The 23,212-nt window shown below is 41.5% G+C and overlaps 1 protein-coding gene and 1 long non-coding RNA gene across 2 annotated transcripts in view; one reads left to right on the top strand and one right to left on the bottom strand.

Annotated features, from left to right (window-relative positions):
• MAP2K5 (mitogen-activated protein kinase kinase 5) overlaps window positions 1-23,212 on the top strand; it is a 292,027-nt gene that overhangs the window by 267,621 nt on the left and 1,194 nt on the right. The gene's annotated exons all lie outside the window — the stretch shown is intronic.
• On the bottom strand, window positions 11,633-22,640 carry LOC138169094 (uncharacterized). Its single transcript, XR_011170266.1, has 3 exons — window positions 22,080-22,640; window positions 13,244-13,349; window positions 11,633-12,853 (listed from the first exon to the last, which is right to left on the bottom strand). It is a non-coding gene; the product is annotated as an uncharacterized lncRNA (long non-coding RNA).

Below are 23,212 nucleotides of genomic sequence, written 5' to 3'. Positions count from 1 at the left end.
AGAATGGAGGTAATCTGGGGCGGCTAGGTGGCACAGTGAGTAAAGTGCCGCCCCAGAGTTCAGTTCTGGCCTCAGACACTTAACACCCACACAAAAAAACTAGCCGTGTAACCTTGGACAAGTTACTTAACCCCAATTGCCCTCCAAAAAAGGCAAAAAAAAGAATGGAGGTAATCTGCCAAGTATTACTGTGACAGAGGCAATATGGTGGAGTAGGGTGACCATCAGGCTAGATCTGTGTTCAACTAATAGCATTTTTACTACTTACCTTGACTAGCTGTATGTCCCTTGATTTCTCTGACCCTCAGTTCTATCATCTGTATCACAAAACCTTTGGAAAGAGCCATTTAGTCCAATACCCACCTATAGGAATTGCTTCTCCAGCCTCCTCCAAGAAGTGGTCATTCACCCTCAGCTTGAAGACTTTAATGAGAGGAATCATCATCTCTGGCTCCTGTATCCCATAGGGCTTAGGTGAGACCAAGAGGCAAAATGGTGCTTGGTGAGATAGCCAGTGTTCTGCAGATGTGAGAGATTGTCATCTTGAAAAGCAGATGAGCTGAAGAACCCAGGGTCAATCACTAAATACCCCCTTTATGAGCGTCAGGAGGAGAGCAGCATCTACTGAGGAGGTGCTGGGTCAGGTTTCCTCAGTCTCTCTTGGCTTCAGCGAGAGGGAGGGGGTGGACACACAAAGATGGTCATCAGTGATCAAAGCAGTGGGAATATGGTATTGCAGCCCTTGATTCCTGGTGTGCTGAGCACATCTAGGAGAAATAGGTGGGGATGAAAGGGTACTGTGCATTCCAATGTCTCCTGTAATGGTTGCTATGTAAGACAGAGAGGTGAGGGACTAAGATTTTTTTAAAAACATGTTCTTATGTCCTCACTCTCACCTTCCACATCAACCAGGTCTAAATTGAAACTAGTCCAATTACTATTGTCAGGTGACTTAGGTTCTGGCCCCACTTCTGCCCCTCATTAGCCACATGACTTTATCTAAGTCACTTCGAGTCATAGAGTCTCTGAATTTAGTGCTGAAGAGACTTCAGAATAACCAGCCTCCTCAGTTTATAAAAAAGGAACAAATCCAGAGAATTCATGTTCCTTGCCCAAGGTCACACAGGCAACAAATCCCAAGGATTTGAAACTATAGTCTAATTCCATTGCTCTTGCTAATATGCCACATCTCACCTCTATGGGTATCATTTTCCTTATCTCTAAAATGAAAAGATTTGACTAATGATCTCTGAGACCCATTCTAGACCAAACAAGCTATAATTCTATAAAAATATGAGACAGACTAGTGATTCCCTCAGAGGTCTTAGCTCTGTCAAAGGTGCTTTCTGCCCATAATCTTATTCAAATGCCAGTGTAGACACACCTGACACCCAGAGCCTTGACTTTCTTTTCCCCCTCTTTGTTTTGTTGGTTTTCTTTCCTTCCTCTTTTCAGAGAACAGATTCAGAAATTGCAACGCAAAGCAGGGATTGAACTTCCTTTAAAGCTGCCTGTAGACATCAGGAATATTTATTTTCTCTATTTGTTTTAAGCCTGGGAAGACTGTGTGGTTTTCTCGATACTGTCCTGATGGAGCCCTGCCCAGCAAGCGTGCAATGCCCCTAGCCCTAATGTGCCATTAATGATAGGTTAATGTACAGTATAATGTTTTTGGGACTATGGGTTCATTACACTTCTGAGTGTGAGGTCTTTCCACAGAGCGCCCAAGGTCCCATTGCATTATATCATGCAATAAAAATACCCTTTTCATATCACACACTAATAAACTGTATTTGAAATGCTGTCTGAGGGCATTGCTATCTTGTCAATAGTCTGTGTGTGAATGCAACAGTTGGGACTCCTTTTTTTTTTCTATTTTGTATTTTTAGTTACATTGAATCCTGAATCCAGGTGAGGCTTTCCTCATTCTCATTTCTAAAAGAAGGTAAATTGAGCCTCTCTGGCACAGACCCAAGGGAAAAGCAGTTTGACAGCTGATAAGGGTCCTTAAGGAATGGTGGGCAGATTCCCAGTTCTGTGCTAGCCAGTTCCAGCTTCCTTACTTCCTTTGATATATCTTTGTCAGGGGGGCACACTGCAATTGAAACCACCTGTATTTAGCACAGATTCAAAAATAACCGAAGAGTATGTGGTCGAGACCTATGCACAGACAGACTGGGTGGTTGCTTACAGAGTAATGCACTAAACAGGCCCAGCCTGCCTTGGTATGTCTTAATCAGATTTCTTCCTTCTCGACACAGAGGCAGTTTTGGAAAATGGGATATTGAGAAGGATGTTAGACCTAAGTGAGGTGCTTTGGAGAACAGGAGAGCAATTAGGCACCAAATGGAGAGGAGACACCAAAGTCAAATTTCTCCTACTTCACAGTGTTGTGCCTTACAAAATATATTTTCCCCTATTCAGAGAGATTATATTTTTGAATTGTTGCCCTCACTAGTGTAATATTAAATCATACAATTAATGAAAAGAAGAGAGAGTGAATGGCCTAGGAATTTTTGAATATGTGAGAAAAGCTGTCTTGGGCATTAAGTAGCCATTAACCTAGTAACAATCTCCTTTATCTCCAAATAAGCACATTGGTGTCTTGGGTCACTGTAGGATATCCCTTCAACAATATCTCCCTGCACTATTGCAATACCTTCTTAATTGGTCTCCCTGCATCCATTTTTTTACCCTGTTCAATACATATTCCTAAGTACAAACCTGACCATGTCACTACTCAAAAATCTTCGATGGCTCCCTATTGCCTCCAGGATAAAATGCAGACTCCTCAGTGTTTAAATTTTTCTTTAACCAAGAAACATAATTTGTTTTTCTAAAACTAGCAAAAACCAGCAGAAAGAATTGATTACATTTTCCCTTCCTGAATTGAATATTCTGTCTGTTGTACTTTATCTGCATTTCCATCCTGATGGGCATTTGGCTGGTCGCAGCTGATGATATATTCAACCAGATATTTTATACTTACATTGAGAAAGGCTGGTCTCCAAAATTTGACTTTCTGTTGTTTTCTTGACGTTCACCTGCACTTCTTCAAGCAATATCTTTTTATTTAAGCCTTCAAATCAGGCTCCTTTGCCCTAATCCTTGAGGCCCTCATATCTATGAAAGAGCCTGCAAGGCTTACATCACCGAGAACTAGAGAGGGCCTTCATCCTGTGCCTCATATCTCTGACAGGACACTCCATCTCTCCTCTTTCTGCATTTGCACACTGACTGTTCCCCTTGCCTGCAACACTCCTGCTCGTCTCAACCTCTTTTTGTGGTTGTTTAGTCATGTCTGACTCTTCGTGACCCCATTTGGGGTTTTCTTGGAAAAGATACTGAAGTGGTTTGCCATTTCCTTCTCCATCTCATTTGACAGATGAGAAAACTGAGGCAAACAGGGTTAAGTGACTTGCCCAGGGTCACACAGATAGGAAGTATCTGGGGTCAAATAAGTCTTTCTGATTCTGGACCTGCCACTCTATCCACTGTCCTACGTAGGTTAGAATCCCTAATTTCCTTCAAGATTCAGCTCAGTTGCTACCTTCTTTAAGAGATTTCTCCTGGTCCCTCCAGCTGCTACAGCCTTCCCTTCTAAGCTTACCTTCCAGCTATTCTATACATATCTTCTATGTACCTATTTATCTATGTGTGTTCTCTCTCAAAAGAATGTAGGCTCCTTGAGGACAGTGGCTGGTTTTGTCTTAATTTGCATCGCCAGAACTCGTCATGCTGCTTTAGCACTTGGGAAGGACCTAATCAGTAAGTGCTTATTGACTGACCGACATCATGGAATTCATCCTTTTCCTTCATCCTGATTTCTTTTCATAGGAGTCCATGTGTGGGTGATAATTCCTGCAGTGTGGCTCCCACTCACTCCTCAAGCCTTATTCCGTGTACTCTGTAACAATCGGATGGGCCTTTTTAGCTAGCTCTTCCAAGGATGGGATGTTTCATCTTGTAGCTTCTGCTCATGCCTGGAATTCACTCTCTCTTCATCTCTGCCTCATGAGTCCTTCGTGACCTCCCCCCCAACCCCACTCCCATTCTAGTTGTCAGTGTTATGTGTGTGCTTGGTGTTTATTTACCTGCACATGTTGCCTTCTTCCAGACGAATGTCAGTTCCTGGAGGGCAGGCACTTAATTTTTGTCTTGTATTGCCAGTGCTTTGTATAAGGTAGGAATTTAATAAATGTCTGCTGAATTGGATCGAGCTGAGTTGACAGAGGTGACAAGGTTACAGCCATTGGCAACACTGATGCCATTTGCCAGGCATGCATCAGGGGTATCATTAATGGGAATCAAAGGGAACTCATCAAGGCCAAAATGTAGGCTCACAGTAGCAACAGCAAAAGGAGCATCTATACTCCCCAACTAATACTCTAGTGAATCCCTTGGTACACTGCTTCCTCCTAACAATGGATCCAGGCAGAGATAAGAAAAGGATTCTTTGCTTTCATATGATTGTGAGGCAAGAACCAAAGAGCTGAGAGTCCAGGCTTGTCTAGGTGAGGGTTCAGACTCACTTTTCCATAATAAACTGAAAGACTGAGGGGATGGGAAGAGTGAGGAAGTTTCAAGGAAACAGGGTTTGGGAAGAGATATTATGACAGTCTAAGCAGAATGCCAGGCCCTTGGCTCTGAGCAGAGTCCACTTAATTGTCAGGAGAAAATTATTTAAATTTCAAGGGTAATTAACTTTCTTTTTAAGGGTTATAGGTTTGAACTAAGTCTCTTATTTTCAAATGGGATGCCTTAAACATTTATGTAACCTTCTAATGGGCTTTACCCTCTCAAGGGTTAATCTGTCTTTTGGGCCACTGGGACTTGAAAAATGTTACCCTTTATCAAGAAAACCAGAAGTGACAAGTTCATTTAAAAAGGCTGGTTTGTCATTGTTTATCTAATTTTCAGAGTTGACACAGAAAATTAGACTGGCTGACACTCACTCTCTGACCATCTCTCCGGCTCATTTCCCTGGTCCTTTCCTACCTGACCTTTGCAAGTCAAAATGTTCCATGCCCCAAAATATCAAACTTCCCACTGAGTTTCTAAGTCGCCCTGCAGCCATTCCAGGATTATGTCATAGGATGGCATCTCTAATGTTATTTAAAAAAAAAAAAGATGAGGTTATAAATCTGCTCAGTGAAAAGTAATTCTTTTTTACCCCGTTTTTGACCATAAATCTTAGAAGTAATCAAACTCTGTTGGAGAGAAAGCCAGGGTAAACTTGGGGCTCCAAAGACCCCATATGTCTTCAATGAATTCAAGGAATCTGATGGCTTTGTCTGTCTTTGTGACATTGCACAATACTGTGTGGTGACCCCAGTGTGAAAGGAGTCTGGCTAAAAGTATTGATGGTGGGGCTGAGAGCTTATTGAATTTACTATTGACATTTTAAAACTCATTAGAATAGCACCTCATTTATCCAGCATCATCAGGGAAGGAAGATTTCCACATAAGTGAATTTTCCAGATAAATGAAACTTAATGCCTTCTGTGCCAAATTTTTAAATGTTAGACATTTTTATAGGAACCTTTAATAAATGTATACTTCTCCTTTTTCAACAGCATATGCTGAACAAAATTTATCATTTCCAAATGACTTAAGATTATTGTTTCAAACCTCAGTCATTATACAATGCTGTAACATAGTAGTAATACTTTTGGATATTTTAGTCTACAGTATAAGATTCTTTGCCTCCACAATAAATGACCCCAGAGTACAGTGTTTTTTAAGTTTTTGTGTCAGCTTTTTATAGTTTTTCTGTCTCCTCTCTCATGATCAAGATATCATCTTTCATTTCTTCCTGTCTATTCCTACTTCTAGCAATTTGCCATGCCTTACCCTTCTAATGTGCTTTTCCTAATCTATGGTAGCCTAGAAAACCAGATATAACCAGTCATAGTAAAATTGTGTATAAAGAATAAATAGACCCTGAGGATCTCCTTTATAAGTAAAGCAAATGAACTACAGAAGTACATTGATTTTGTGACATCTATTTTGACTTCTCAGGGGCCTTTTTTGCTTCCATCTGGATTCTCAGCTATGATTCAGATAGTGAGGGATTACTAATTTAGATCACATACTCATGTTTTACTAAATAAGTAGTGTACTATTTAATAAAATTTTGTGCAAATTTCAGTTTTTTAGAGAATTTAGTCATTTACTCCTGAACCAGGAAATTTTATATATGTGTATGTGTATTTGGAAAACCAAATATCAAAGCATGTACTAATAAAGGTACTTAAGTGTTAGATTCAGAGGTGGGCACACAGTAGTTGTTAAAAAAAAAATGTCAGTTGAATTTTCCAAAGATCTGTGATTTCATGGATGTGAGAACTTCCTTTCTCTGCACAGAGAGTAACTTTCCATCAAGAAGAGGTCCTCAAGTAAAGACTGAATGGTCACTTGTATATATTTTGGAGTAAATTCTTGTTCTTTATAGATTGGATCAGATGGCCTCTTAGAGCCCTTCCAGTTAAACTCTGAGGATCTAAGGTCAAGAGTTTCTAGGACCAAAAATGTATCACCATGTAGGCAAGCTGCCAGTAGTCCTCTCCAAATTTAATTAAAACGATTCTCATAAAACAAGTGTGTAGTTTATCACTAAATCTTTAGGAAAAACCTAAAAACCAAGATCTTTTTGGTTTGGTTGGACCTACCAAAACTTGCACTCAGCAGACATAGCTTTTAAAAACATAGGGTTGCTGCCATGAATGGACTGGATTGAATTGAATTGAAAATTCTACACATACAGCTGGAATATGGGCATTCCTGTAAGTTAGCTTATCATTAAATAATTCTAACCTACTTAAAAGTGAAATGATAGTTATTATTTTAACATCCTCCAATGAAAGTAAACTAGGGTATTTGTACCAGAACAGATTAAATATCCTTCCTTAACTAGTTTTTATGAGCATGACCAGCAGCCCTACCTCAGTTCACGCAGGTCACACCATTCACTGCCACAGAAAACACATTTCAAGCTTCCATACATTTAATTTTCTTCAACATTACCTTGCAAACCACAGTGAATCAATAACAGAATACTTAAGTCCTGCAGGTTGTTTGTGTTTTGTTTTAGAAAATATTGCTCAAGGCTAAAAGGAGGTTCTGTGGCTGATGATTTTTATTGTTGCCAGAATGCAAAATGACCCCCTAGTCCGTGTGTGTGTGTGTGTGTGTGTGTGTGTGTGTGTGTTTTAAAAGACAGGGCAGGTATAAATGGAAAACTGGGCTCCGTAATAGTGGAGTTTGAACCTCTGGAAACACCAATGACTTTCATTTCAGGTCCAGTGACTTTGACCCTTACGCTCCTCGTCTACTGCTTTCCTTGTTCTCTTTGCCCACTGTGTTTTCTCCCCACCCCCCCAAAACAAAACAAAAACAAAAAAACACTTTCACTTACATTATTTAAACTTGAATCATCTTTAGGACATCTTTGAGTTTTATTTTGGGCCAAGCAGGTCACATTTAAAAACAGATCAGAAAGAAAGTATTCACCCAAATTCTGTGTATGATCTTGTCATTCTTTTCTCATCGCTTTTTCTGCCTGGTCAAGTTGGAAGTCTTCAAATGTTCCCATTTTTAAAAGATCCTCAGCCTTGGACAGATTCTGATTTTTAGGTTCAGTCTATTCCATCAATCCTCTAAGAATTTTTCCCTGTTAAGAAAATTACTAGTGGGAGGAGGGGATTGTTTTGCTTGTATCTTGAAAAACATTGTAACTGTTTTACTAAGGGCTGCTAATAAGGTGGATCTAGGGAAACAGTAGCCTTTACTTACTGAGTTACTTTCTTTGGTTACATAAGTTTATAGATATAAAGCACTTACTTTGGGAAGTTTAAGGTGCTAGACTGTGGCCTGCCATCTGCAGAATGCCTGCCAAAGATGAGAGACTGGGCTGATTTTCAGTGGTCCATGGGCTAACCAACACTTTTCTGCCTCTTTCCTTGCTACTGTCTTGTGCTGCCAGTTTCTTCCAAGAGTCAGGACATTCGCAGTTGGGTTCAGTGGAAAAAATAAGTAAGTGAGAGACGGTGGCTTAAAATATACTGACAAAGTCTCTGAGACAATAAATCAAAATTCTAGGGTTTTTCATCTTTTGAGAGAGAAAGGGGGAAAGAGAGAGGATGGGAGAGGGAGGAGGGGAGAGAGAGAGAGAGAGAGAGAGAGAGAGAGAGGGAGAGAGAGAGAGAGAGAGAGAGAGAGAGAGAGAGAATATTAAAGTTAAATTTTAAGGCATCGGTGTAAAGAGGTTGGAGAGGTAGATCCTTCTGCAAACTCTGGGCCCACAGAATGGTTCAGAGATGAGTTTCTGCCATCCAGAGAAGCTTACCTTCCAAACACACAAACCTTCCACACTGTAAGCCACTTGTGTGTTTATCCACCTTAATGTGGCCTTTGTAGTTTATCCCTTTTCTCCCTCCCAGCACTGGATAAGGCTGATCCTGTGGCCACACGCTGTAATCACGAGCTCTAGAATGAATCATGGGGACCTCTGGAAACATTCTCTTCTCTCAATGGGCCATTTTCTGACCAATTATTGTATGTGGGAACACATAGATCTGCTCAGATGAAAGGTTGAGAGCTTCTTGACCTGTTTAGTTTGCTGTGTACAGTCTAGAATGGCTAGAGGTAAGCAATTTACTGCTAATAATTGAATATTTGGGGGGAAACATCTATTTCTGTAGCAATTGTGAAGAATAAACTCAGGAAAGTTGATTGAAATGGCATGTCACAGCTGCAAACCATTTCTAAGGCCTTAAAATAAAATGAAGGGCTTGAAGGGTGCCATTCTTAGAGGGGAGTGGGAGTAGGAGGGGGAAGGTATGGGAAATCTGAGGCCAGGGAAGCAAGTTCTTGAAATAGATAACATTACATTTGAAATCTCTGTGCCCTTGGGAGTAGCCTTGGTGAGTCTTACTGGTTTGAAAGGGCAGTCAACATCAAATTACACCCAATTATAAGGTCTACATAAGAGTTCTCCTTGAGATGGGGCTTATGCTCTCACCTTATTTTTGCAATCAGTGACTTTTCTTTCTCACTTTCCCAAGTGCTCAGTGTTTTACTGCATCTAGTGATTCTGCTGTGGCAGATTTTTAAGAATATTTGTTTCATTTGACTTCTCCAAGAATGGCACACCATTCTTAGACACCACCCCCCCCCCTCAGCCCTCAGTTCATAACCCTACCATATCTATTATTACCTCCCTCACATTAATTTTCAGATCCAGGCATACACTGCCCAGAAGGGGAAACTGGTCCCAGGTATATTTCAGAAACTTGTTTTCCTGCTTTTTTAGCTTTGCAGTCTAAAAGCTGAAATTGAAACTCTGTGCCCTTAGTGATAAAGTAGCGGTTCACTGAATTTCAGAAGATGTGAGTTCTAGTCCCATCTCTACCGCTGACAACCCATGTACCCTCAGGCAGATCCTACCACTTTTCTCAGCCTCACATGCTCATCTATAAAATGGGGAGATTGGACTAGACAATAGCTAAGTCCTCTTCCAACTCTATAATTCCAAGTGATCCAGTTCTATGATTACCACATTCCCCTTTGGTCTCTGTATCCCTAGCGCTTAGCATAATGCCTGACACAGAGTAAGTACTTTATAAATGCTTGCTAATTGAGTGATAAAGGGCCAGTACCCTGGGAACCTGTAGGTAGAGCCTGTTTCAGCCATTCATTCATTAAATATTTATTAAGCCCTACTGCATACTAGGCCTTTAGAAAGAAGCAAAATTTGGAAAAAGGCATGGTTGTTTCCCTCTTGGAGCCTACTGTGTGGGAGGCAGAGTGGATAGGACACAAATAGATAATTATAATACCTAATATTACATCATAAGCCTATCCATCTCTACATAAAGAAAATCCATTCCTCAGAAACTTCCAAAAAGGTGAAGATTCATATAACAAAATCCTACCTCCATTGAAGTCGTGCCTGCCCTTGAACCCAAATAGGTCAAATAACAAATTTCTAAATAACTGTTTAATAGTCCTTACCAAAGAAGAAAGATCATGTTAGAATTGACATGCAAGAGTGAGTCTCCTATGCTATGTCAGCTATGAAGGGTAAGGGGAAACATGAAGAGGAGGGAGGATAACTCGACCAAAGGAAATTGGTTGACCTGTGAATGAAACCTCCATTGGTACTGTAAACTTTTTTATCCAATTTTTGAGCAACTTACATGAGTTTTGGAGGATCACCTGTAATTCCTGGAGGGGGCAGCCTTGGCCTCAGTGTCAAGTGAAGCAGCTTCCCCTGTGACCCGAAGGCTAACGAAGCAATGCTATTTCTTGGACCTTTCAAACCAGCCATAGCTCTCCTTGAATCCTAATGCCTTAGCAGCATCAGTCCTCCTCCCCTGTTGTCATACGTATTTCTCCAACCAGTCGTTGTGCCTGATGCCTCCTAGAAGCAGAACATGTCTCTCCTGGTGAAAAGTACTCCCTATACTGAAAAATAAGTATAATTTGCAATTGTCCATTTAAGTGAAAATCCAAGTGTATATATATATATCAAAGGGCAGATGAGCAAGAGTGTGCTAATTACTTAGGGAAAGTAATCATTTTAATATGGTTTCATTTTGTGATAGTGATAGTCACGAACCATAAGTGCTCCTACCTGTACTCCATTGAGCCAGAACTTGTGACATTTCTGACTTTGGGCAGACAAAACTGGATTGAGCAACAGAGGTGCCAAAGGGGTAAAACAAGTGAATGTGACAAAAGCAGAACATAGTACATGTTGAAAGTTCTCTAAAGTTATGTTTTGTCATGTGAGTCAGTAAATGTAGTGATTTTACTTTGTTCTAGTTAATATATATACTATCATGCATTAAAGACATAAGTGCTACCTAAAACTCCAGGGGAAAGGTCATTGCTTACAGGGATCCAGATACAGCAGAGCTAAGCCTGCCAGGATAGCACAGCAACTCAAGAGCTGTTCCATCCGAACCAAATGGAGCCAAAATAGTTTCTTGACTACTGTAGTCCAGTCAATGGATAAGTATTTATTGGAGGATCTACTCTGTATAAGCAGAAGGAAGACTAGCATGAGATGGTGACCCTCTCCTCTAGGAATTTGCAGTGTGACCTGGCAGACAAGACACATACACAGGAAAAAATAATAATGGGAGTCATTGTATGTGTCAAAGGAATGGTAGGGAGCATCCAACAAACATTTTTAAGCACCTGTTATATGCAATGTAGTGTACAAGGGCTAGTCTCAGAAGGGTTTAGAACAAGGGAGTGATGGGGTGGCCCAAGAAGACTTTATATGGAACCTGAACTGAAGGATGAATAAGAATTAGACAGAGAAATGCAGAAATTTGTTTGGCTTGACTTTAAATATTTGTTACAAAGGTTTTGTTTCTCTTTTTGTTGTTTTTTTGGGGGGGGGAGGAGAACATCAGTGTTTGTTCACTAAAAAATAAAATGTAATTAAAAAAAGAATTTGGCAGAGAGAATCAGGCTAAGGTGTGGTAACTTTTGTAGATAAACATGCAGGGACAGTCACCTCTACACATAGCACACCTGCATGTGCAAACCAGAAAATTTTAACTTAAGGATTTTCCCCCAAGGAAAAAAAGAGAAAATAACCAAGAGGTCAGCTCTTCACTGGTGACAGGCATGTAGTATAGTGCTACTACAATACCAAAAAAAAAATATTTATTAAACACCATTTGTAAATAAGGCACTAGTTGTAGATAGGCATAAGGAATCCAAAGACAAAAACCAAAATGTCCCCTGCTCCCGAAGAGCTTAGATTCCACTGGGGGATACTGTATGTAACACCATGACTGACATTTGTATCAAAGCTTGCAAAGCACTTCATATACTTTGTGGTTTTTTATCCTAAAACAACCCTGAGAGATAGATAATGCAAATAACATTGTCTCCATTTTACAGGTGAAGACCCTGAGGCTCAAAGAATTTTAAGTGACTTGCCCAGGGCCATACAACTAGTAAAAGTCAGAATTTGGTTTAAACCTAGGTCTGGCCTGTTGTCAAGTCCAGCCCTCTACCCACTATGCCATGTACAGATAAATAAATAGAAAATAATTTAGAAAGGGGAAAAGTTGTTACAGCTGAGTGGATCAGCAATCACAAAGGAGGTAGCACCTCATCTGCACCTTGAAGGAAGCTAGAGATTATACTCTAGGGAATGGGGAAGAGCAGGTATGTTCCAGGCATGAGGGACAGCACTATGCCAAATCACATAGGCAATGCACAGGTCACTTGTTGAGTTCAGGAGCAGCTAGGAGGCCATTATGACTGGGTTGCAGAATGCATGAAAAGGTATAGTATATAAATCTGAAAAGATCAGTGGGAGTCATTGTAGAGGATGTTAGTGTTCAGCTAAAGTACTTTTGGCTTTATCCTTGTGGCATTGGAGCACCACTGAAACTTTTTCAGTAGGCAAGTGACATGATCAAATCTCTGTATTGGACATTTTGATTTGGCAGTTGTGTGGAGGATGAATTGTCAAGGGAAACAGAGGCCAAAAAGGAAAAAGGCTGTTGGAGTGGTTTAGATGGAGTGATAAGGACCTGAATAGGGTAGAAGGGGGTATGTGAGTGAAGTGACAAGAAATGGATGAGAAAGGTGTTGTGGTGAGAGAATTAATAAGATTTGACAACTTATTAGATATCAAGAAAGAGGAAGGAGTCAGAGATGCCACCAGAGTCATAAAATCAGGTGACTGGGAAGGATGGTGATGCCTCTAACAGAACAATCCCTTTTTTCTCAGTTTCTGAATTCAGATTTTCTCTGAGTCTGGAGCATTCACTGAAAATGACAACAGAAGATCCAACCTTGAAAGGCAGACATCTTGGGGGATCTGGAGGGAGGGGGAGAAATGGAGAAAGTGAGTTGACCTCTCAGACTGAGAAGAAAAACATAAGCACCACTGAGGACTTGGTAATAGTACTCTATTCAATCCATCAGTAATGGATTTCATCACAGTTAAATGAGTGAGCAAGAATTGGGACATGACTACACAGGTATGTAAAGTAGGAATCAACAGAAGGCATCTGGACACTAAAGCCCAGGTGAAGAAGGGACTGGATTGGACCAATGATGATTTCCTTTTCACGAGTTGTTAAGTTTCCATCAATTCCCTTCATCTCAGGTGATTTATTTATTTCAAGTCTGGTCCGTGTCAGGCTCCAGGTGACTTTCTTTCTCCCCTCCTCCCCATCACCGTGTCCCACTTTTGGACCCATCTTACCTTTTGCAATCATGTCCTTTTCCCTTTATTATGCCTCCATCTTCTGTTGAGAAGTTTGTGGACCATAATACTTCAACCCTCACCGGTTTAATTGTTGGAATTAGCCCTGTGAGAATAAAGGAAATGAGAGTGGGCTCCCACTGCCTGTTGATGAGGTTAGCATGATTATTCAGCAGCTTCATCTTGCCACTTGCTTGGCTGCTCCTTTGCATACATGGCTATTAATGTGCTCTCTGTATGATGAATAAAGGACCTCAGTGTCTGGGCAGTCAGACGGTGCCTTTCACAAGGGCTAAAAATTGCTTTTTACAAGTGTAATATCAATATCCCGTCTTCACGGTTAAAAGCAACATTAATGTTCCCATTGTTCCTCCGAGCTCGCTGGGGTTACTTTAGCTCTTACAGACCCTGATTCCTCTGCCAAAGAGATAAAGCGTTCATCCAGGCTCGGAATAGGGGCTGAGAACATGGGGAAGTAAGTGCTACCGAGGGGAGCATCTCACCCCGTTTCCCTTTCTGGATAGCTCCAGAAGTGGCCTTGCAGACATCCCTCACAGGTTGAAAATGCAGGTGCTTTGCTTCTCTCCATCTGGTTTCTTGCCATAATAGGACTCTCCTGACTCAGTGTCCTTGAATCCTGGCATCCCTTAGGGTTGATCTGGGGCATCAAGGGATCAGATACCTGCAGAATGGTCCAAGGTGGCTTAATGACTTTTGTGAATTCTCCATTTTTCTCATTTCCCTTAATTGGGTTTCTGTACCTTCCTGACCCATTCATCCACTCAGCAAATATTTATCGAGTGCCAATTTCATGCAGAATACTGTGCTAGCCCTCAAAACCAAAATTATACCAATTCTGATTTTTCTCTTGATAATAGGACCAGATCCCCAGCACTTTTGTTCAAATCTTCATGGGAACTCAGGTTTTCTTTCTAAGCAATTCTGAAAGTAATATCTCTTTACCCTGTTTCCTCATGTTACAGTGAGGAGAACTGAAAAAAAAACCACAGGGATTTAAGCCCTTAGAAAGAAGGGACGTGTGTGTGTGTGTGTGTGTGTCTGTTGTATGTATCCTTAAACAACAATTCTGTGATGGAGATGATGATGGTGGTGGTGACAATGAGGTCATAGGTTCATGAGGGTTTTTTTTTCCTATTTGGAAGGGAACTTAGTGACCATCTAGTCTATACTCCTTTATTTTACAGATGAAGAAACTGAGGTCCAGAGTGATTAAGTGACTTTCCCAAGGCCACAAGTATAGCATCAGAGCCATAATATGTACTTAAAATCCAGTGTTCTTTCCATTACTCTACTCTGTGCTGGCTGATGGTTGTGAATTCTTGTGTCTCTTTTGGAGAGTTCTCCAAGTCATATAGTTCCAATCTCTCCTGTTTTGTTCCTTGGGCTTACAGCTACAGAAATCCCCCTCTTTGGGTACTGTGACAAAGTTAACCAAAAAAAGCTTCTAAGGGAGAAAAGTTTGAGTAAGAAGTTGGTGTAGTTCCATTAAACATCCTCAGGGCAATCTCTTTTTACCCGTCTGTCAAGTCACTCTCCCTAAGAGTGGGGCTGTTCTCCAGAGCAAGCATCTTCCCCACTACTATTACATAATATACTTAATCCTTTACTTGTGTCCAGTTCAACAGACATTGCTGCTTTAGTTGTTGTTCAGTCGTTTCAGTCATGTCTGACTCTCTGTGACCCCATTTGGGGTTTTCTTGGCAAAGATACTGGAGTGGTTCCCTTCTCTGGATCATTTTACAGATGAGGAAAATGAGGCAAACAGGGTGAAGTGACTTGACCAGGGTCACCCAAGCTAGGCAGTGTCTGAAGCCAGATTTGAACTCAGGTCTTCCTGACTCCAGACCCTGCTCTCTATCCTCTTCACCACCTAGGTGCCCTTAAGCCACTGCTACTTGGAATAAGAACAACAATAACAGCCAACATTTATATAATGCCTACTTTGTACCAGGCACTGTGCTAAGCACTTTTACAAATAAATCATTTGATCCTTACAACCCTAGGTGGTAGGTACTATTATTATCCCAATTTTTCAGTTGAGGAAACTGAGGCAGGCAGAGGTCAAATGGCTTACTCTAGGTCACACAGCTAGTATCTGAGGTTAGATTTGAACTCAGGTCTTCCTTACTCCAGGCCCAGAACTCTATTCACTGTGCCACTTTGCTGCCTCCATGACAAAAAAAAAAGCACTCACAGTCTATTGAGCAGAGACCACATATACTTTCTTTTTTCTTTTCAGTCGTTTTTCAGTTGTGTCTGACTCTCTGTAACCCCATTTAGGATTTTCTTGGCAAGGATACTGGAGTGGTTTGCCATTTCCTTTTCCAGCTCATTTTACAGATGAGGAAAACGAGGCAAACAGAATTAAGTGTCTTGCCCACGGTTATTCAACTAGTAAGTTTATGAGGCCACATGTTGAATCACATATATACAGATAATTAAACACAAGTTCCAGAAGGGGGTGAAAACTGAGCTGAGCCTTGGGGGTGGGCGTGGGGAGGAAGGTCACAACTGGAATAGGCCAGAGAGAGGAAGGATATAACAAGCATGGGGCGCAGCTTATGGGAACAAACAGTGGCAAGAGATGGACTGTCCAATTCAAGGAGCTCGGCTGGAATGCAGAGTTGAAGAGGGGAAATAATGTGAACTAAAGGAACAAATAAATGGAAAGGGAAGTTTAAGCTGTACTCTCTAGAGCAGGAGTGGGGAACCTGCAGACTTGAGGCTGCACGTGGCCTTCTAGGTCCTTGCATGTGGCCTTGTGACTGAGTCCAAGTTTTACAGAACAAATCCTTTTATTAAAGGGAAATTTGGATTCAGTCAAAGAGCCACACTTGAGGACATGGAGGGCCACATACAGCCTTAAGGCCCCAGGTTCCCCATCCCTGACTAGGGTTTTAAAAGCCAAACTTAAGAGTTTATATTTTATCATAGAGGGCAATTGGGGGCCACCTGGAGGTTTTGTATCAGTACAAAATCAATACATAATTCCAATCTAGTATACATTTATTAAGCACCTACTATGTGCTAGGCACTATGCTTTGCATTGTCGGTACAGTTAATAAAAAGAAAAACAGCCCCTGCCCTCAGGAAGCTTACATTCTTATCGGGAGAGACTACCAACAACAGAAGACTAGAAAAGTTGGGGGGAGGGGAGTGAGACCACCAGGGAGTACGGCCAGATCACTGAAATGACCAGGCATTTCAACTACTACCCTCTGGGGAGAACCAAATAGATGTGGGGAGCCACATCATTAAGATAATACTTGAAAACAGGGCCACCCCTGAAGGTGATAAATTAATTCAATAGGGGCCACCTATCCCTATCTTTATTATTTTCTGCCCCTAATTCCCTACCCCTAGTTTACTTGGGAATGAGGCTATCAGTCACTATTTTATTATGTGTATTTAACAAGGATTTCTGTAGCCTTATAGGCTGCCTTCCACTTTATGTGCCTAGAATGAGTCAGAAGACCGGTCACAGGATGAAAAACTGCAAGGAAGGACCTTGGAGGTCGTTAGGACCAATTCTTTTGTTTTATAGATGAAGAAATGGCTTTGGAGAAGTTGTAACTTGACCAGAGTCACACAGCTGAGTAAATGGCTGGAAAAGGACTGGAACTCAGATTATCCTGAGGCCAAGTCCACTGTGCCCCTCAACTGTAATAAAAGGGAAACTAGAGAACAAACCTGGGGCAGCATCTAACCAAACAGAGGTCAAACCCTTGAGACTTTGTGAGGAAGATGAATGAGACGGTCAGCAGCTGTGTACAGAGCCTGCCATGTGCAGGACGCACAAAGAAGGACCAACATGTTCTTGTCCTCTAGCTCTTCCTCAGTCCAGCCCCAGGAACAAGATGCTGAATACGTACAATGTAGCAGTAATGACAGCCAGGAGAAATGGCTTGCCCATAGTCACTAAGGGTCAGAACAGGGATTTGAGCCCAAGTCTGGTGACTGAAAGTCTGACTCCACCCGTCCCCAAGAGACAAGTCCAAATCCCTGTGTGACCTTGGGCAAGCAGCTGTTGTGCACAGAGCCCTGGTCCTGGAGGTGGGAAGACCTGAGTTCAAATCTCAGCCTCTTGTCTAGTTGTGTGATTCTGAGCAAGATTCTTAACTTTTATTTGCTTCAGTTTCCTCATCTGTAAAATGTATTTGGTAACAGCATCTACTTTAAAAGGTTGTGAGGATCAGATGAGATAACGTTCATAAAGCACTTAACAACACCATGCTTGGCACGTAGTAAGAGCTATATAAATGCTTATTCCCTTTCCTTCCCCCCACATAATCTCTCTGGGCCTGTTTCCTCATCTGTCAAATGAGGGGGTTGGGGTAGATGAGCTCTAAGGGCCTTTCAGGCTCTGGATCTGTGTGCCTATGATGGTGGACCCCTCTCCCCTTCCTAATGACGGGTGTTCTCCTTACTGACTAGCACAGGGTAGGTACCAATGGACACTCCAGAGATGCAGGTTAGCTGCTCAGTTAAGGGATGATGGTTTGCATTCTAAAGGGATTCTTCACTTTACCTAAGGATTTACTAGAGGTTTTTTTTTCATTAACTCTTTCTAGTTCATTTAAAGAGTGACCTAATTTATACAAGTACAGCTAAGTAGTGCCTTGGATAGAGACAACCTTGGAGTCAGACAGAATCGAATCAAATCCAGCCTCAGACACTTAACTGTGTGATCCTGGGCAAGTCGTTTAACCTCTACCTGTCTCCATTTCCTCAACTGTAAAATGGACATAGTAACAGCACCTACCTCCCAAAGCTGTGAGAATCAACTGAGATATTTGTAAAAAACACTTACCACAGTGTAGGCATTTAGTAAATGCTGATTTTCTCACCTTCATACACATCATTCTTTTTTTGGGGGGGTCCTCTTTTTTTAGAGAGAGGGAGGCAGGGCAATTGGGGTTAAGTGACTTGCCCAAGGTCACACAGCTAGTAAGTGTGTCAAGGGTGTGAGGTCCAATTTGAACTCAGTTCCTCCTGACTCCAGGGCCGGTGCTCTACTCACTGTGCCACCTACCTGCCCCTATATCACTCTTTAGACACAGATTGACTGGGTAAGATGAGGCCCACTGGCATTTTTTCTTTTGCCTCTTTTTGCCCCACCCCACCAGAGACCCACAATTTTGACAGTGTTGACTTAAGAGCACCCCAGGGCGGAAATGCTTAAAGCAACAACAAGGAGGTGCCCAGGGAGAAGTGGGGAGGGAAGGGGGAAGAGGTAAGATGGAAAGCAGAGCAGGAGTGCCTTTCCTCCTTGCCTCGGAGTACCTGGACTCAGGTGGCAGAGAGGGCCCCTGCTGTTCCTTCTCGGCAAAGGAAAGGGACATCTCAGCCCTCCCTCTCCTGCAGTTCTGGTCCAATTGTTCCTGAACAGATGATTACAGAGATGGAGCATATGGAAACCAAAGTCATCCAGTATTTTTGGGTAGTGCTATTACCCCAGGCTTTCCATGGGGGAGGAGAAGGCAAAGGCTTGACATACTGGCTCAGGCAAGCAGCTTCCCACTGTTCACTGCAAAAGGCAAGAGGTCACTCCTTTCCTCACAACTTGAAAAAAGAAGCTTAGCTTCATATATTTCAGGGAGAATTTTCTTGCTCCTAGTAGGAGATTTCAGAAAATAGGAAGAGGGTGATCAAAATAAGTAAAAGGAAAAAATATCCAGAAGACTGGATAAAATAAAATGAAATTTCACAAACCTTTAGTACTTGACCCATACAGCTAGAAAGGACCTGAGAGGTTATTTAGGCCAACCCCTTTGTTTTACATATGAAAGAACTAGGGCCTTTGGCAAAGGTCACACAGCTGGTAGGAAGTAGATCCTGGCACTAAACCCAGGTTTCTTTCTAAGTCCTGTGCTCTTTCTGCTATACCATGTTGAATTTATGAAGTTTAGATCATATAGGGAAGAGTCAAAGATAAACAGAATTAAACACAAAGCTTGCCATCTAGTAGGGGCAATGAAACCATGCAACTGCTGTAACATGTTACATAAAAGTGAAGGACAGGTCCATACCAAGTACTATTAGTGATAACTTCTGATTGAGATCAGGGAAAACTTCATAGAGGAAGTGGCATTGGAACCAAGCCTTCAGATATGATAGGATTTTAGCAAGCAGAGGTTGGGATGGGAGGGATTTGGAGGGAAATTGGGGGAAAGTGCATTCTCCTCATGACAATAGAGCCAATGCACTGCATTGGAAAGAAGGTGGGTGTGGGGGAGTTCAGGAACACTATACATCTGTGTGGTAAGAGCACAGAGTACGTGAATGAAAATGGTGCTTTGATTTTAATCCTCCAGTTTTCCAACCACATACTATAGACCCTCCTCTAGGTTAGAAAATGTGCTTCTAACTTGTCCTTGGAAACAGGATTGTTGAACTAAATATGCCCCAAGTATTACTCTAACTCTTCTTTTTCTTAAGATTCATGAAGAATCTCAGCCATACTAAAAACCCTTGATAGATATATTTTACATGAGTAGATAATAGTGGCACTTTTGCTGCAACAAAGAATTGGAAACAAAGTGTTTCTAAATTCTGAGAGTGACTAGACAAATTGTGGTATGTGGAATGGAATATTACTATGCCATAACTAAAAATAATTCAGAGAAGCATGGGAAGATTTTATGTGAACTGATGCAGAGTGAAGTAAACAAGACCAGGAAAACAGTATCCAGAATGACTGCAACACTATAAATGGGAATTAAAAAAAAAACACAAAAACAACAAAACTGAGTGAATACCACTTAAAAATAATGACCCAGTATGGGTCACCCCAGAGGTAGGGCTACTGTCTACTGTCTTACTCATTTGATATACTGACAAGATTTGCTAAAGTTTTTTTTTCCTTCTTTTTGTATATTACATGTTATAAGGAATGGCTCTTTAGATAGGGAGATATTTGGAAATGAAGGTGATATGAAAGTAAAAGATGTCAGTGAAAATACAGAAGTATAGATTATGTATATATATAGATTATATATATATACAGAAAACACAGCAAATTCAACTAAAAAATAAATGAACACTGTAATCAAAACACTAGAGCTGTCACTTGACTGTGACCTTGAGTAAGTCACTTAAACTCTGTTATTAATTCCACTAATATTATTAAATAACTGCCGTTTGCAGCAAACTGTGTGCTTAGCACTGAATGAAACACAAAGTTTAGCTAAGACAGTTCTTGCCTTCACAAAGTTCTCCATCTTAATAAGTGAGGTAGGACATAAAGTTAACCATGCTATATAATATTACATAAGCATATTAGTTATAGATCAAAGGGTTCTATATAGATTAAGATTGGAAGTCACCATCCACCAAGGGATTGGTGAAGGACTGATTAAATGTTAAGTTCAGCATTAAAGGATTTCAACAGATGAAGAGGAGAAGGAAGGGCATTCCAGGCATAGGGACCAACATAGTGGCATGCCATATTCATGGGGCAGAGGTTGAACAGCTTGGCTTAGAAGCTTGGCTTCTAGCTTGGCTAGAACAGCTTCTAAAATTGGAAAGGAAGGGTGGTAACCGATCATGAAGAGCTTTGAACGCTGGGAACGAAAACTTCAAGGCAAAAGCATTTGAATTTAATATCTGATAGAGAGTGCGTAGTAAGTACTTAAAAAGTGCTTGTCCACTACTGACAAGTGAAGGGTTAGGGGTAAAGAATGGTATGCCCTGATCTATGTATGAGAAAATCTTCTGGTAGCAGTAATGAAAGAGGAGAGAGGAGGTGGGAAGACCTGCTAGCAGGCTTCTCCAGTCATCCAGGCTTATGGTCATTGTTGGCAGTGGAAATACAGAGGAGTAGACATGTGCTGTGCCTTTATAAATCAAGGCATTGTTAATTGGGAATTACTTCCATTTAACACTTATTTTCCTTGAATGAATGAATGATTTTAGACAAGTATAATTCTACTTGAATCTCCTTCTAGGGGGTGAAACCTTAGTTCATAGCAAACACCCAGAAATTCACGCCTTCTTCCAACCTCATAGTTAGCACCAACACCCATCTCCCTTGCCTTAGGCAGAATTTGACCTTGAAATCATTGGTAGGATTCCCAGATTGTTATTTTAAATCTCTATTCACCTGTGTGTCTGGAAGTTGTCTGCAGCCGGTGTCTCCTGTGATTCATTCTTGTCCATTCACTAATCACTACCCTGACTACTCCTTATACCTTGCTTTTCCCCCCAGCCTGGAGCTCTATTCTCATTTATCAGGCAAATCCCTTGCCTCCCTCTTCCCGCTTCCTCCCCCCATCCCCCACTCTCAGTCATTAGGGTTTTGGATGGCTGGGTGACAAGCTGGAAAGATGCCATAGCCTTTCACCTTTCGCACCCTGGGTTCAGATCTATTTTAAGCACAATTGAAAATGGGTGTGATGATCTCATCTCACTGAAGCTCCTTGCAATCTGCTGTAATTGGTCTGACTGTCCCCTGGGGGCCTGCAGGTCAAGGCTGAGGTGTATTGAAAGAGCAGTTTGGGACACTGGCAAGGCTGACACCTGGTTCAGGCCAGCGTAAACAGACCATAAGGCTCCCTCATTTCATCCTTCTGCTGGAAAGGGAGGGAGTGGAAATGGCGCTTCAGACTTGGGGAAGAAGTCCAAAAAGGAAAAGGAAAGAAGTAGGGGGGCAGGGAAGAGGCTAAGGAAACAGAAATTAGGGGAGAGGAGAAAAGGGGTAGGGGTGGAAGGTTGGAAAGGGTAGGGGCTGGGAGTGGAGACTGAGGAGGGAGGAGGGAAGGTTGCAGAGGGACAGTTGGTAGGGGAGAGAGGGAAAAAAGGAAATTGAAAAACTAACCAGTCATGTCTGCTTTCCTCCAGTCTTCTCTGTTTGGCCCCAGGAGCACTGTCCATTCTCCCCTCCCTTGAGTTAGATGTTATCTGCCTGCCCACGACAGTTGACTCTTGCCTTGCCAACCTCTACGATCTTTGGTGGAGAAAAATGACACATGTCCTAAGCCCAATTAACAATGACAGTAGTTGTCCTTGAAGAGATGATAGTCTTGGGGTTGAAGGGAGTGGTGCAGGAAAACCTTTTCTGTTTTCTCTTTCACCTGATTTTTAAATGAGGCTATGCTTACTGCTCTTCCTATTTTCCATAAGACTCCTTAGGAAATCCTGAGGGGCTTGGGAGATTGAGAGTGTACATCTTGTGTATGGGTGGGAGAGGGAAATAGCTAAAGATAGCAAAGCCTGTGTGTCTATTTTATGTGCATGTATAAATAGGTTATACACGGAGAGAGACAGAGGATGAAAACAGATGGAAGAATAAGCCTGGAAATGTGCCCATCACTCTTAAATCAGACTGTACAGCTTGAGAGTGAGCTGTACAGTAGCAGGAGGAAGCAGCAGAAATTTTCATTCACAAGCTCTAGTAACTACTCTCTGGAAATGGAAACAAACACATCAATATGGTCTTTCCCATAATGTGTTTGCATTTGTTCCAGAAACACTTCCAAAGAAAGTGAGCTAACCAGATTCTGATTTATTCTTAGGAAGGCTTTAATGGAAGAGGGGAGGGCTGAAGGAACTGACATGAATTGTGTGACCAGATGACATTCAGGAGGCGTGGGTTCTAGTCATTAAATATGTGTTGTGTCACCTTGGTCAGGGAGAAGAAACAACTTTTCTTCTTCTTTTGCAGAAGTGGGGGACTGTGGTTGTGATTTTACATATACTGACCAATTCAATTGATGGCTTGGTTAGTTTTGCTGAACTGCATTTTTTCTTTCTTTTTTTTTTATTCTAAGATATGAGTCAGTGAAGCAGAGGGAATATATTAGAAAATAATGCTGATATAAAAACAGGATCTCAATAAAAAAACATTTTTATGTATTTATTGGGTCCTGCTGTATGCATTTCACTAGGCATAGGAATCACTGTGGGGGTTAAAGCAGTATTAGACACAATCCCTGCCCTCAGGAAGCTTGC

This window comes from Petaurus breviceps, unplaced genomic scaffold, assembly GCF_028583685.1.
Source record: "Petaurus breviceps papuanus isolate PSGF00001 unplaced genomic scaffold, PetGlider_PUasm1.0 37, whole genome shotgun sequence".
Lineage (NCBI taxonomy): Eukaryota > Metazoa > Chordata > Mammalia > Diprotodontia > Petauridae > Petaurus > Petaurus breviceps.
This window is presented reverse-complemented; position numbering and strand designations above follow the sequence as displayed.